Source organism: Vidua chalybeata, chromosome 21 (assembly GCF_026979565.1).
Source record: "Vidua chalybeata isolate OUT-0048 chromosome 21, bVidCha1 merged haplotype, whole genome shotgun sequence".
NCBI lineage: Eukaryota > Metazoa > Chordata > Aves > Passeriformes > Viduidae > Vidua > Vidua chalybeata.
In genome coordinates this window covers 1,494,618-1,508,842 of record NC_071550.1, presented here as the reverse complement: position 1 = coordinate 1,508,842, position 14,225 = coordinate 1,494,618, and the positions used below count along the sequence as shown (strand labels likewise).

The 14,225-nt window shown below is 43.3% G+C and overlaps 2 protein-coding genes across 9 annotated transcripts in view; one reads left to right on the top strand and one right to left on the bottom strand.

Moving 5' to 3' along the window:
• The window catches only part of CRB2 (crumbs cell polarity complex component 2), a 112,690-nt gene that overhangs the window by 37,211 nt on the left and 61,254 nt on the right, over positions 1–14,225 (top strand). Inside the window, exons 4-5 of the mRNA XM_053962525.1 lie at positions 3,796–3,839; positions 5,172–5,389. The gene's annotated coding sequence lies outside the window, so the exon portion shown is untranslated. The remainder of the gene's footprint in view (positions 1–3,795; positions 3,840–5,171; positions 5,390–14,225) is intronic.
• Positions 1–14,225, bottom strand: part of STRBP (spermatid perinuclear RNA binding protein) — a 59,797-nt gene that overhangs the window by 40,634 nt on the left and 4,938 nt on the right. Inside the window, exon 1 of one of the 8 annotated variants that reach the window (XM_053962539.1) lies at positions 4,321–4,336. The exons of the other annotated variants lie outside the window; for them this stretch is intronic. The gene's annotated coding sequence lies outside the window, so the exon portion shown is untranslated. Of the gene's footprint in view, positions 1–4,320; positions 4,337–14,225 lie in introns of those variants that run through there. 8 annotated transcript variants of the gene reach the window in all.

Here is a 14,225-nt window from a genome sequence, read left to right as displayed (position 1 = left end):
AAATGCTCCATCAAGAAGGCACACGCTAACAATATTCAGCTGAAGCATTAGAAACACCCTCCACCTTCCAAATCTACCCTGACAGCAGTACCTGCCCAGGAGAACTGCAGTTTGCAGTGTGCAGACAGTTTATACTGACAGGGCAGCAAGAACAACAGAGGTTGCTGATAACAAAGCAATGAGTATCTAACACAGCCCAAGGTGTATCACACACAGCAATAGAAAATAACTGGAATTTATACCGGTCTTTGTTACCTTCAAAAGTCAGAGTGAGAGGCTTGCAACTTCAAACTGGAAGTTTATTTTAGCCTCTGCTTTGCATTCAGGAGACAGGTAATTTTTCATCACACCACACAAAGTGCTGCTGAAAATATGTTGTGTTTTTCTGCAGTATAATTTTATTGCTGGCCTTCTGCCAAGAGTCTTTCTGGCAGCATCTCCCGCAGTTGGAAACTGTGTATCTGGGTCAGAAAAGACAAGCCGCTTTTCAGAACAGCTCAATACATTTGGCAGAGATGCTGATATTGTAATTGAACTCTTTCAGCAACTCTCTTTATGATGTACCCAGACACCAAACAAAACAAGATCTGCAGTGTTGATTAATGTCAAAATAACTGACAGAGAAATATCAAAATAGTTTTCCCTCATGTTAAAAGTATTAACAGACCAGGGGGAACAGATAAGAAATACAATTCATAAAGATTCAGAGAGGAGCACAGGACAGAGAAATCTGCAAAATATGACTGACCTGTGCCTTGTGCAGATATTCACTACTTAAAATCCCAGCTCCTTGTATGGAACTTCCCCTTCCCCACACAAAGAGAAATCCTGACCACTCAGAGTCCCAGCAGCATTGTGGACAGCAGTGCCCTGTAACACTGGAACACATATTTAACAAGGCTCAGACTGCTTCCAGCAGTATGCTCAGCATCCAATTTCACCTGGAGACTGTGTATTCATAAGAGTTTTATTATTTTCCATGTACTGCATTTCCTGGCAAAGTTGCATCTGGGATAACCTTTAGAAGGCTGGAATTTTCCACCCAAATGAATAATTACAAAGCAACACTATAGTTAGAAGCTGAAAAAGTACTTCCTCTGGCAAACTCTTACACTTCATACAACAAATACTGGAGTCTGGGATTACTCCTGCCTGTTCAGTTCTCATAATATTTCAGTCAAAGGCTCCTGTGCTCAGAGATCTCTTGGGAGCAGCCCCTACCAGGCAGCCCCCACACCCAGCTCTAAGTGCCAAAGAGAGGGTAGGCACAAACTTGATAACCAGATCTGGAGCTACAGCACATGTAACCATCAGAACAGAGAAATCAAAGTCACCTTCCAGGCTCCAGAGCCCTGACAAGGCTCACAGTGCAAGGAGCACAGCTGCCCACTTGTCAGCGAGCAGGAAGCTGCTGGAGAGCTCCTGGAGAGAATCCATCTGTGCCAAGGCGGGACCCTCGGGTCAGAGATGCAACTGAAAATCAGTGAACACATGGAGTCCCCTCCACTGTGGAGTCAGGAATGAAAAAAGAGCCAAAAGAAATCACACTGGTACAGTAATTAAAGAAGTTGAAGAATCAAAGGCAAGCAATTGCTTAATCTAAATTAATGCATTAAGGTAAAGGAAACAGGGATGTGCAGAGTGTAGCTCATATTTTTAGCTCCTGGAAAGAAGGTGAAAAGATGGTCTAAGGGGAAATCATTACCAGCCTAACAGGAAGGTTAAAAAAGGAACAACAGAGGCGCTGTGTGAGCACATATGCAATCATTTGAGGGAAAAAAATGCTCTATTTCAGATAGAATCACACCATCCAGTCTCAGAAAGAAATAGACATTAGTAGAAATAACTGCAGCTATTGAATTGTAATGTATAAGAAAGATAAGAGTTTTGGAAAGAATATAAATCCTCCTGGGATTGAACCTACTACAGACTCCTGAGGACAGGAATGTATTCACCACACTCACCACACTCACCAGGTGGTCTTCAGAGCAGCACACCAGCTGCAGACCTCAAGGTATTTTTTCCATCAATTTTTTACATCTCCCTCTAGATTTTTATCTGGCTTCACATTCCCTGAAATCTGCACAACCCCCAGCAGAGCCAGGGCTACAGAGGGTCTCTAATGAAATAATTTTGAAATTGCCTTCACCTCCTGGTATGGTATCAAGATGCAAGACTGACTAGAGACAGACCAAGTGCAAAAAGTTTTAAAAACTGGCTGCTGACACTTGAATAAAAAATTGATACATGACCAGTTTAATGTTTTTCCTGTTCAAACAGTAAGAAATATGCAAAACTGAATTGCCTCTAAAACTGAGCACTACAGAAGACAAAATATCTTAAAGGGTGCATTTCTTGGCAGGTGCCTTAAAAAGTTACAGATTAGATAGTACATAAATAATGAATAGCAAAGTATTCATTTGAGACAAGGCAGAAACCACCACTGGATTCTCAGTCTGTGAAACACTGAACTGATTTGTGATTTGAGACACCCTAATGTTGCATTCCTGTTTTCCTGACTAAACTGGTCAGAGGAAACATGAAGGTACTTTGCAGTCATAATGTGACATCCACACTCAGAATCATCTGAAATTCTTAACTCAGACTGCATTCATTTACAGTTGAAAAATTAACTAAATTAATAACAGGATTACATTACACTGAAATGACACTCGCCATCTGCAATGTCATTTTCCCAGAGGCAGAGCTGGTTTAAGCAAAATTCTGGATCTATGCCTGAAATGACATCACATTCTCCAAAAGAGAATCACAGTTTTACCTCCTCCACCCAGTTTGTGCCATGCTGGGTCCTCACCACGCCAGCCCTGTCCTGCATCACACCCAGCACTAAAGCCTTGCACATCTCCAGACTCCCAGAGACTCCCCATGTCCCTGGATTTGTGAGCACTGCCTTTACCTGCACGGCTCTTGCTGGTCCAGAAAGCACCACAGGAAACAGCCACGATGCTGAGGAGATTCAGAACAGGGACATTCCTTCCCCAGCACCCTTCAGCTTCACTGAAATAGCTGCAGTGCCCCAGTTTCTTTGCTGCTGTGATTCATATCCCATAGAATATGGGATTCTGCAGGTGGACCCGAGCTGCAGCCCAGCAACTCAGCCAGGATGGGGGAACTGCTGCCAAGGAGGCAAAGGCACACTCATGGAAAGGGCTGGAAAGCATGGCATTCCCTCTGTGTTGGCAATAAATAAAGTACAATTTCAACAAAAAGAAGGAAGCTGGAGCCCAAACTGTCCTACAGCAACACTGGATCTGCTTGTATTGGTTTGCACTTTTCATCAGTTCCATGAGGGAATAGTCAAACACTTTGGCTCTACTGTCTGTGCCCTGCTCTGCAGCCCAAGCCAATGCATATCCTGGGAATTAGTAAGAGGAAAGAGAAGATGGAACATGGATTCTAAAGCTCTGGTTATACACAAAGCAAATTTAGTAATTCTTACAAATAACACAATGCAAATACGTGTTTGAGAGTTGTGTTTTCCCAGTGTTTACACGAAGTGTCAAAGCATTAAGAATTTTTTAAGAATAAATGCTCTCCTTCTGACTAAAATTTCAGCAACCCTCAGCGGTGCAGTTTAAGGAAGTTTCTCCCCAGAATTTCTTCCCTGATGTCAATTATACGGACCCTGTGTTTGCAGTGTTGCAAACCCCCTTGGTTACTGTGCCTGGCTGCCTTTCAGCCAGTTTAAACATTCATGACTCTACCCTGAAATGCATTTTCTAGTATGTCAGTCTTGCTGCTTCAGTGACTTTTTTTTTTTTTTTTTAATTAAAGAGAGAAGATTTAAAAGGATTTGGAGTGGAAGATCACTAGACTCTGTGAGTATTGTGTAAAAAGCTCTTGTGCTCTCAGCCAGTGCACATCCTCCATGACTTTTCCCGTGTTTTGGTTCCACTCTGACTCCTGAACAAGTTCAGGTTAATTTTTTACTTCCTGACTAACTGGCTGTTTTGTCAAAGGACACATTGTCAAAGTTTCTGGGTTACTAAAAGCTTAAGGTTTTAAGTGTTTTCTCTTGTCCATCCAACCAGGTTATTTTATGTTTGACTCAATGTCACAACATGCAATGCCACAGAAAGGTCTGAAACAGAATTTGTAACTAAAATCTTGGGCTGTTTAGAGAACAAAACTGGCTCTTCTGAAACCCTTCAGAACGCAGCACCAGCACCCGTTCAACAGAGAGCACTGTGGTTTGTCTCTGGGGAAGGGCACCCTGGCTGCCATCCCTTTTTAGCCTCAGAACACAATTATTTGCTTCAAATGCATTATTGCCTTACCAAAAGATTTGAATTAGCTTACTTAGGCATGAAAGGTAGCAACAATATCCATCAAAGTAAAACACCACACCAGCCTGAGATGGCAGAGAAAGAAGTGTGACCCAAGTCCACCATTTGCCTTGGACAAGATCTTGTAGTAGGAAGTCCCAGATTGGCTAAGAGAAAGAAAAAGAGCCATAAACATATTTAGAAATGTACATAATTAGTAAATAAAAACAAAAGTCCTATTTCCCTGGAAAACTGTGAGTCTAAAAATGTTTTAGATGGGCTCAATCCAGCATCCTCTTGCCTCAGCAGATCTCCACTGCACGCATGTGCTGTCAGATCTGCCAACTTCACTTGCAACACTCATCTATTATTCCTCTCTCCAGTTCACACGGTACAGTACAGCCATGGAAATGAAAAAAAGGATGACTTTAGCAGGGACCATCACTGGTGAAAATGCTCAGTTTGTAGACCATAAGCTACGTTACAAAATTAATTTCTCAGCCTAAGTTCTATATATTAGTCTTATCCTTAAGAACATCCTGAGATGAGTAATGAATTCCACTGTCTTTTCTTATTTGCTTATTTTTAATAGATTACTGAAATTAAAAAAAAAGTTAAATTAGCTTCTGTAATACTGTATTCTCCAGTATCTTTGGAGAACAGAACTGTGCTAAGCACTTGATCTCAAACTTGAGAAGCTACAGTTAATCTTTTTTTATCTTTTGAATTTCAAATAAAATGTGGGGGGAGAAAAAGGAGCTCTCAAGATAAATGCACCAGTCTCAGGTGGATGGCGTTTTTAAACCACAAACACAACTTTGCTGGTTTGGCCTCTTCCTTTACATTTCCTACAGGGCTATGAATTAGTTTAATTTCTCTTTATAGATAGTGATGTCATCTCCATTGTGCCACTCACAAGAGCTCCAAAGACACTTCCAGCTCTTCATTTGCTAAAGAAACTTCCTCAGCCTTTGCATTCTCCACCAGACATCACACCCCATCCTCCCACCAGCATCAAGCAACCAATGTCTGAACAGCAAAACAGGATCAACATCTTGGGAGGCACCACACTTGCCAGGAGCCTCAGGAAGCCCCTTGGGCAGGTCGGTAACCCTTGGGCAGGTCAGTTACCCCTTGGGCAGGTCGGTAACCCTTGGGCAGGTCAGTTACCCCTTGGGCAGGTCGGTAACCCTTGGGCAGGTCAGTTACCCCTTGGGCAGGTCGGTAACCCTTGGGCAGGTCAGTTACCCCTTGGGCAGGTCGGTGACCCTTGGGCAGGTCAGTTACCCCTTGGGCAGGTCAGTAACCCTTGGGCAGGTCAGTAACTCTTGGGCAGGTCAGTAACCCTTGGGCAGGTCAGTAACTCTTGGGCAGGTCAGTTACCCCTTGGGCAGGTCAGTTACCCCTTGGGCAGGTCGGTGACCCTTGGGCAGGTCAGTTACCCCTTGGGCAGGTCAGTTACCCCTTGGGCAGGTCAGTTACCCCTTGGGCAGGTCAGTAACCCTTGGGCAGGTCAGTTACCCCTTGGGCAGGTCGGTAACCCTTGGGCAGGTCAGTTACCCCTTGGGCAGGTCGGTAACCCTTGGGCAGGTCGGTAACCCTTGGGCAGGTCAGTAACCCTTGGGCAGGTCAGTAACTCTTGGGCAGGTCAGTTACCCCTTGGGCAGGTCAGTTACCCCTTGGGCAGGTCGGTAACCCTTGGGCAGGTCAGTTACCCCTTGGGCAGGTCGGTGACCCTTGGGCAGGTCAGTTACCCCTTGGGCAGGTCAGTTATCCCTTGGGCAGGTCAGTTATCCCTTGGGCAGGTCAGTTATCCCTTGGGCAGGTCAGTTACCCCTTGGGCAGGTCAGTAACCCTTGGGCAGGTCAGTAACCCCTTGGGCAGGTCAGTAACCCTTGGGCAGGTCAGTAACTCTTGGGCAGGCTGGCTCACACATGGGGGTGTGGCACAGCTGCTGCAGCTCCTGGAGCAGGGGCAAACCCCACTTTCTCCCGGAGGAGCAAACAGCCTGGCAAATCAATGCCAGCATTCCAAGTACTCTCAGCCTTGCAGGGACATCAGCTCCCAACAACAGAACTCTCTCTCCCCAAAGCTCCTTTAGTAGAGCTGCTAAAAGTAACACTTGGAATTACTGTCCAGGGAAAGACTAGAGAAAAATAATCAAAGTTAGTTTATTTTGGGCCATTAGCTGCAATTTGTGTTTGGCCACTTCAGTTCCCCCAGTAACAGGAAACCTGCTGTGCCTAAATGCAACACTGATGGGGGTTATTTTAATTCTCAAAAGGAGTTGCACTTGGGAAGCCACAACCTGACAGGGTAGGAGAGCACACAGTTCCAGATGCAGAGGCAGGATCAAAACCAGGATTAAAAACCTGCTGCCACAGACTGGGGGTGTTCTCCTCAGGTGGGCAGAGAGATAGAAACCCTTTCATCCCTCAGTCCAGATGAGAGTGTAAATGTTTTTGTTGCCTGCTTAGCCACCTGTAGAAATCTGTGTCCATGTCAACACCATAATTATAATGAACTCTGCTCTTGTCATCACAACAAACCTGCCTTGTTTTCAGTCCAAAACTATACTTTTAGTGATATAAGAATGTCAGATTATAATACCATCAATCTATCTTATTCCACAGTTAAACAGAATTAATCTCTATAACCTGACACTTATGTGTTAGTGAAAAAAAACCTTTTTTAAAAAAAAGTACATAAATACTTTGTGCACTGAAAGAGCACTTGGTTCTGCTGGTTTATGAGTTCTTCACTTTGTACAGCTCCTCTGTTGTGGAAACAAAAGTCCTTGTATTGGACTTTCTCAGTGATATTTGCAAACTCCTACACTTGCTGTAACAGGGTGTTCAGAAACAGTTCTTACTGGCCTGGGAAAGTTAGGTCATTTTTTATTAACTGCAGAAATACATTGAAGAAAACAATAACAAGGTAAAAGAACATTCTTGCAAAGGCTTGTTGCTTGTTTTGAAGGAAACAAAAATAATTAAACCTAGCTAACACATTTTCACTGAGCATTTTGCTCCAAAGCATCTATAATTCACACTCTGCAGGACCAGGAACAGAACAGCAAAACCACCAGTGCAACACTGTCAACATAAGGAAAAGCTGTCCCTGAAATTCAGTGGACAAGTATTACCAGGCAATTTCATGCTTTATCAACACAAAATCCAGAAGTTAAATTTAGAAGCATGATTTCTGAAGACACTCAGATGTTTCTGTTCTAAGTTTTCTAGAAATTGCAAATGAGAACTTGGCAGACTTTAAAATAACCCAGCACGTGTCTTGTGCAATCCAAGTTATGGTCAGTCCTATTACTCTGCGAAACTGTTAAGAAAAAAAAATCATGCCTTTCACCACATGGTTTCAGACAAATGACAGAGATATTCAATTTATCTTTCTGCTAGGAATGAAACTTAAGTACTGTTTTTTCCTCTTGGAATATTGCCATGAAAGTTAAAAGCTAACAGAGGAACCAATGTTCTCCCCACTGAAGGATAAGCATAGTTTGGTGAATAACACCACTTACAGAACTGCAGTCCAAGTGGTTGTGGCCATTTCTTCCCATTTACCATGGGGAGAATATACTGCATTTCTAGACTGATCTCATTCCTAAATTCTGCAATGCGATAGCAAAGCATGCAGGTGTCACCAAGGTGCTTTGTGGAACTGGCAAACTCTGCAAAGTTTCTGCAGCCACTCAAGAGATAAAGTGTGTTTTTCAACACCAGGAAGAATAATTGAATGAAACAGCTCAGAGTTAGCAAACCAAAGAAATCTTGGAAATTACTTCTCTGTCTCCCAGTAACGAGACAGTACTGCCCACCCTCCTCTTACTAACGTGGGGGAGATAGCAACCTCCATGCTGGAATTTAAAGGAGACTGAAAAAACATTACTCAGTCTTTTCTATTTTGATTGCAGTTATCAAGTTTATTAGCAAAAAAAGCCAAAATCAGACCTTAGATACACAAGAATTTCACAACTCTTCAAACATCACTTCTCTAATTGCTGTGATAGGTATAAATGTTGTGTTGTTTGCATGGGGAAGAGACCCCACTGCCCAGAAATTCACGTGACTTGCCCAGGGCCACAGTAACTCAGTGGTAGCATTGGAAGAGTGTAAGTTTTTAATTTACTACACACACCAAGCATGGAGCATCCTCTTCCCCTTTCTAGCTTTCCACCTCCTTAGGCTTCATTAGTTTAATTTGAACAGCCACTGCATTCCTGGCTGCTTTTGTTATTCAATCTCTCTTGCAGGATCATGGGTTCCTCACGGGTCAGCTTGGCAAACTGTCCCAGGAAACAATTACCTGTCCATTCAGGAGAGTCAAATTAGCAATTCAATATCTGAATATGGTATGATTAAACTCAGGAACCTAATTCACAGTGTGTCCTACTTTCAGGCATCAAATTTTTTGAGCACTGTGCTCTTTTGAAAGTCAAACTGATGAGGACTCAGGAACTTTGTGTCTTTTTCAAAAGAGGCCAATGGAGCCCCTCTTTTGTCAGGTAGCAGGACACACACAGTCTGTTCTCAGGAAGAACAGAAGCCAAAAAACAAGAACACTTCAGAACACTATCGAGGGACCTGAGCCGTTGTGCAAGATAAGGGGAAGCTTTGCAGGCAGCTCCTCAGCACCAAGCACTCTGCACACCACATTCTAGCACATGAGGCTTTGAGGAAAAAACCCAAAGGTTCTCTTTGCCACTTGGTTTTTCTAAAGCTCCAACTGACTTAGGAGCAGGCCATGGAGCAGAAGAGACCTTCTTTGCTCTCTCTCTTAAACAACAAAATAACCAGTCAAAACCCAGCTTTCACATTAGATACTGAGTGACCATCCAAAACACCCCAAATTAGATGTAAAGGATGGAGAGGGTCTGAGAGCATCTCTCTTACAAACCAGAAGTACCATTGGGAACTCCCAGATGACCAGGAGTGCATGGCTTCCCCTGCCTGCACCCAAACCACATCCCTCAAACAAGATCCCTTTGGACTGCTCCACATTGAGCTCCAGCCATCCAACAGCAGTTTATAACTCCTGTGAGTTCTTTCAGGATGGCTACTTTGATCTTTTCAGGAGATATTTCAAACTTTGTTAGAATATTGTCAGCTACATCGATCAGCTAGTCCAACTGTAACAAGAGGAGCACAAATAATGAAAGCAGAGCAAGGGAAAGAAAGGAGAGGGGAAGTACAGTAAATCCTGAACTCCTCAGCTCTCTGCCAAAATTCAGTCTTCTATAGACTGTGCATGAGACTTGCTACTGTGCTGTGTGATGAGGGCAAAGAGAACTCATTGAGACAAGGTGCACCTGCTAAAACTGGCACTAAAACCAGGCAGCTACTGCAAATCTGTGGTGCCCAGCACCAACAGAAAGCAAGTCTTTGTTCTTCTGGCACAAGAGGACTCCTTTACTGCGGGTACCACACACAGATCAAACATTTATAAGCAACAGAAAAGCTAGCCAAGGGATTTGTATTAAAATAAAGATTGCAGATCGCAGTGTGAAGAAACAGGGAACGTACCAGTGAGTCCCATGCCCAGCCAAGCTCTCCCCGAGCAGTCCTTCCTCTGAAGGAGAGCTGCAAGGAGACAGCCTGAGCCAACAGTTTCTACAGCAACTGCAGAAGCACCAGTTCAATGATATTCAAACCCTGCAGTAACTGCAGAAGCATCCGTAAATGGATACTCCAGAAGAAATATTTGACAGTTTCCCCTGGACAATCCATTGATCCCAATCAGCTCAGTTCAACTCCAGAGTTGCCCGTTTCTCTGCAAATGCTTCTGAATCCTCTTTACCCTTAATATTCTTTCAGCACACTTGCTCCCCTTCAAAACTTCATGGAACAACCACCAGAGAAAGTTTTGTAGACACAGTGCTCATCCTTCAAGGGAGAGACCAATGCATCCATGTGTGGTGCTGCTGCAACTCCTCATGGAGGCTGGAATGCTGTTATGACAGTGGCATTGGGCTGCTGCTGCACCACTAAAAGCACACTTGGAAGCATCTCAAGGGGAACTAAAACAGAGGCCAGTTACCACCCAACTGCACAGATCCATTTGTAACGTGGCTATTTTAACACTAATGTAGAAGCCATATAAAGGAACACAAAATATTTCACCTATACACTTGGTAAGTTCTCACCTAAGAATTTACTGAAGGATGTTTGGGGCAGGACATCTCTTATTTCCCTTTTAAGAATCTGCTGTAATAAATCACAGCACCTCAACAGTCACAGCTTCATCAGTTCCGTATTGCAGGAGTTTTTCCATAAGTCTGCAGTGTTACTTTGGATCACACTGAAACTTGGCATGAAGCTCAGGCTCCTGACCCGCAGCAAAAAGTTAAACAAAACTGCTCGTTTGTTTTTAAAAGGGTCAGGAGGTTTCCAGTTTCAGGCTCCTCGGGAACAGTTTCTACAGTCACAACTCAGGGACATTCAGTATTCAACCCCTCTGCAAAGAATGGGCTTGATCAGAGACCTGGCAAAGATGCACTTTGTAAGCTGCTCTCTTCTGTTAATTTACTACATTAGGCCACATCCACAAAACCATTTTTTTTGGTCAAGAGATCACTACTTTTATAGCACTGACTCCCAACTACCTGCTTAAAAAAAAATCCTTTATCTCCTGAGCTAACAAAAGGAAAGATACTGAATTGCCCCAAAAGATAAAGCAGACCATATTAATATATTCAGTGTAAAAGACAATCTCATTCCCACACTAATGGTAGGAGGAAAAAAAAAAACATGAAAGCAAAAATATTTTGGTTTTATCTTCATGCCTTTTATCATGATTTATCCAAATAGCACCATCACTATTGTGACTGTGACAGTTGTTATTTCTAAAATATGAAGAACTATGAAATCTTAAGTGGAAAAGCATCTTATGAAGTTACTAAAGTATAAGCATGCAAAGATGACTTCTGGATCAAATATATTCCTTAGCAGGCCAGTTTTGAAGGAATAAAGACTGCCGTTCCAAGCAACCATCTTTTAACACAAATTAAAATTTTAGAAGTTATTTATTTAGTAACTATGAACAGTGTCAGTTTCTACAAAAATTGCTAAGACTGAAAATTCAACCAAATTTTTTAAATTGTCGAAATCACCCCATTACAGGAGGTTCTTATGTGCCTCCAAGGTGGGAGTCATGATTCTTTTCTCTTACACAAATTTAGACAACTGTGTTCTCTCTTCAGCCTTCTGGCCATCTGTAAAGATGAGGAGGTGTGTACAGATGTGGGCTCAGAGCAGAACAAGCTACTTCTCTGAGCTCATATTTTTGGCAGTCACCAATTTCACCCTCACCCACCAGAAGCAAAGAAGTTATCAGTTTTGTCTCCCCGCCCTTTTCCCAGTATTTGCCTTTCTTCCTGGCTTTTCTAGAACACTTGTCACCATATTTACCAGAATACATTTATTACGGGTTTTAAAATAACAGTTTTTGTGAGACAGGAAAACATTTCAGATCTTTATAGGGAGAACTTCAGACACGAAGAAATGAAATTGTGTGGTAAGTCAGCAGCAGAACCTGAAAAGGGGCCAAATGCTGCCCTAATCAATACTTGCAGGTTAATTGCCAGACATTCTTCTCTGGAACACAGTGTTGCTCAGTGCCTGCTGTTGAAAAGTTTTACCCATTTCCAGTTTTGGAAGCAGTGCTCCCAGTTCTCCTACGCCCCATCCCCGCGTACCACACACTGCAGTTCAGCCCCGGTGATGCTCTTTAAGGTCACCCAAAAGGCACAGCTGAGCACTTTAAAGGAACAGATTAAGTCTCTGCATGATTGAAGACTTGGAGAGCATGACTGGGTAACCAAAGAAGCCCTAATCTATTTGCCAAGTCCAATTACCTAGCCATCAAATCAAGAGATCGTGGAGCATTAGGACACGGAATAACTGCTCACCAAACAGTTTTAGCTCTCTGAAAAGATGACAGTCACTGAGAGCCTATGACATGGAAAAGGCATCCTTCAAAGCAGAGGTGGGAGAAATCAGTTCTTGGACATTTATGTTTTCCCCTTCTGTTGAGCTATACCAGCTATCAGAATAAAGGGGAAGAGAATGGGATTGGAAGAGCAGTCCAATCAGAGAGTAGGAATCCAAATGTTCTGAGTCTCCATATCTGTTTCCTTGAAATTCCGTCAAGTATCCTACTTAAAGACCCATGTTTGCTGTTTGTTCCATCATAGCACAGCCTTCAGCTTTCCAGTGGCAGTGTCTGTTCTTCAGTAATTCACTCCCTGGAGTCACAGGCTGTACACCCACAGCTTCCCCTTCTATTCCAGAGTCTTTTCCATTAAAGCAAATCCCCCCAGACTGTCACATCAGACATACAGCAATCAGGCAGAGCAGAGAAGGAAAAACAGAAGTGCATCAGGAGGATCACAGAGCAAACTCAGCCCCCATACCTGGAGAAAAAGTTTCCATATGCAAAGAGCTGCCCCTTTCAGCACAGCTGTATCAAAAACAGGAATAAATTACTGATCTGTCTCCTTGTCTTCATGCTGGAAGATGGCTGTCTTCAGCCAGCCCCAGCATCAGTCACACCTGTCAGAACATCACACAGCTTCCTCAGCTGGGAAAACCAGCCACGCAGGTTGGGCCACTGCCACCACTCCCACCACGGCCAGGGAATGAACGCCACATAAATAGCTGTTATTCAGCTATTGCAGATAAACAGCTGGTGCATTCAGCTTCAAAACTGATCAAACCCTAGCACACGTTAGTCAGCACTTCCACATTCACTGATGTGATTTGTTTTATGGTTAACAAAAACACCTGCAGCCTAGTCCCATGGACCTTCCCCACACAAGGTGCCACCATTGGACCCTTGATGATCATGCTCCTACTCTGTCAGAAACACAGCACCAGCTGACTGCCATGGGGCAGCTAACTCAAATGCTTTTTATTTTCTTTCTTAATACAAGTTATAATTTGTTTGTTGAACAGATCTATTCATACTCTCCTGACACGTAGTCTCCACATCATGTGATTGGTCTAGCTGGTCAGTGTCTTGCTAAGCAGGCTGTAAAAAGACTTTGTCAAACACCTTTACTCAGGTATATGCCAGCCAGCAATTTTAAAACATCACCTATTTCAACACTGGCAACTCAATTCAGTAGAGTGCAGCTTGTTTCCTTGCTGAATTTTGTACAGTTTCTTTAGTGAGCAAGATATCACGTTTATGATTTCATGTTAGTTCATGTTATGAAGATACCATGTTTATGGAAAGGGTTAAATTGGAACCTGTGCTTTGGGTGGTACGTCCTAAAAACAAAAGAAAAAAAAAAGCCCTGCAACAAGTGAAGAAAATTTTATGCCTCCTTCAAGATCAACCATGATTTACCACAATCCTGTTATGGGACCCATCCCCTGCAATATATAGACTAAAAAAGATGTATTCATTTCACAATCAGTGGAACTATGGTAAGCCATTTTTTGGCAAAATCTTGCTGGAAGGAATCAGCTGCTGTGTGCCCAAAAAGCCCCTGCCACAGCCTCAGGCCTCCTCAGCCTCTCGGGGGAGTGTTGTGCCAAAGCTCATTTCTGGAAGCACAAAGCAGCTGCACAGAGCTTGTGGGGCTGGGCTTCCCACACACCCATGGGCTGTGCTGGCCTTTCCACAAGGCACGTCCTGCCAGCTGAGAACTGGGAACATTAGGTTTGGGGTCATCATCAATGCAGCCCAGTAGCTCCAGAGGAGCATTCCCCCATGGAACATCATCCCTGTGTCTCAGGGAATACTAAAGACTCTTGAGGGCCCAACACTTAAGATGCTGTGCCAACACTCCAATCTGCTGTGTTGCAAGTAAAACAAGAAATGTGTTCAAAGTGTCTTCCCTCACAAGAATCAGAGGAAAAAGAGAAAGGTACAAGGCCCTAAACTCAGCTTGCCCTTTTCTGCTCCTACCAGGGGGCAATT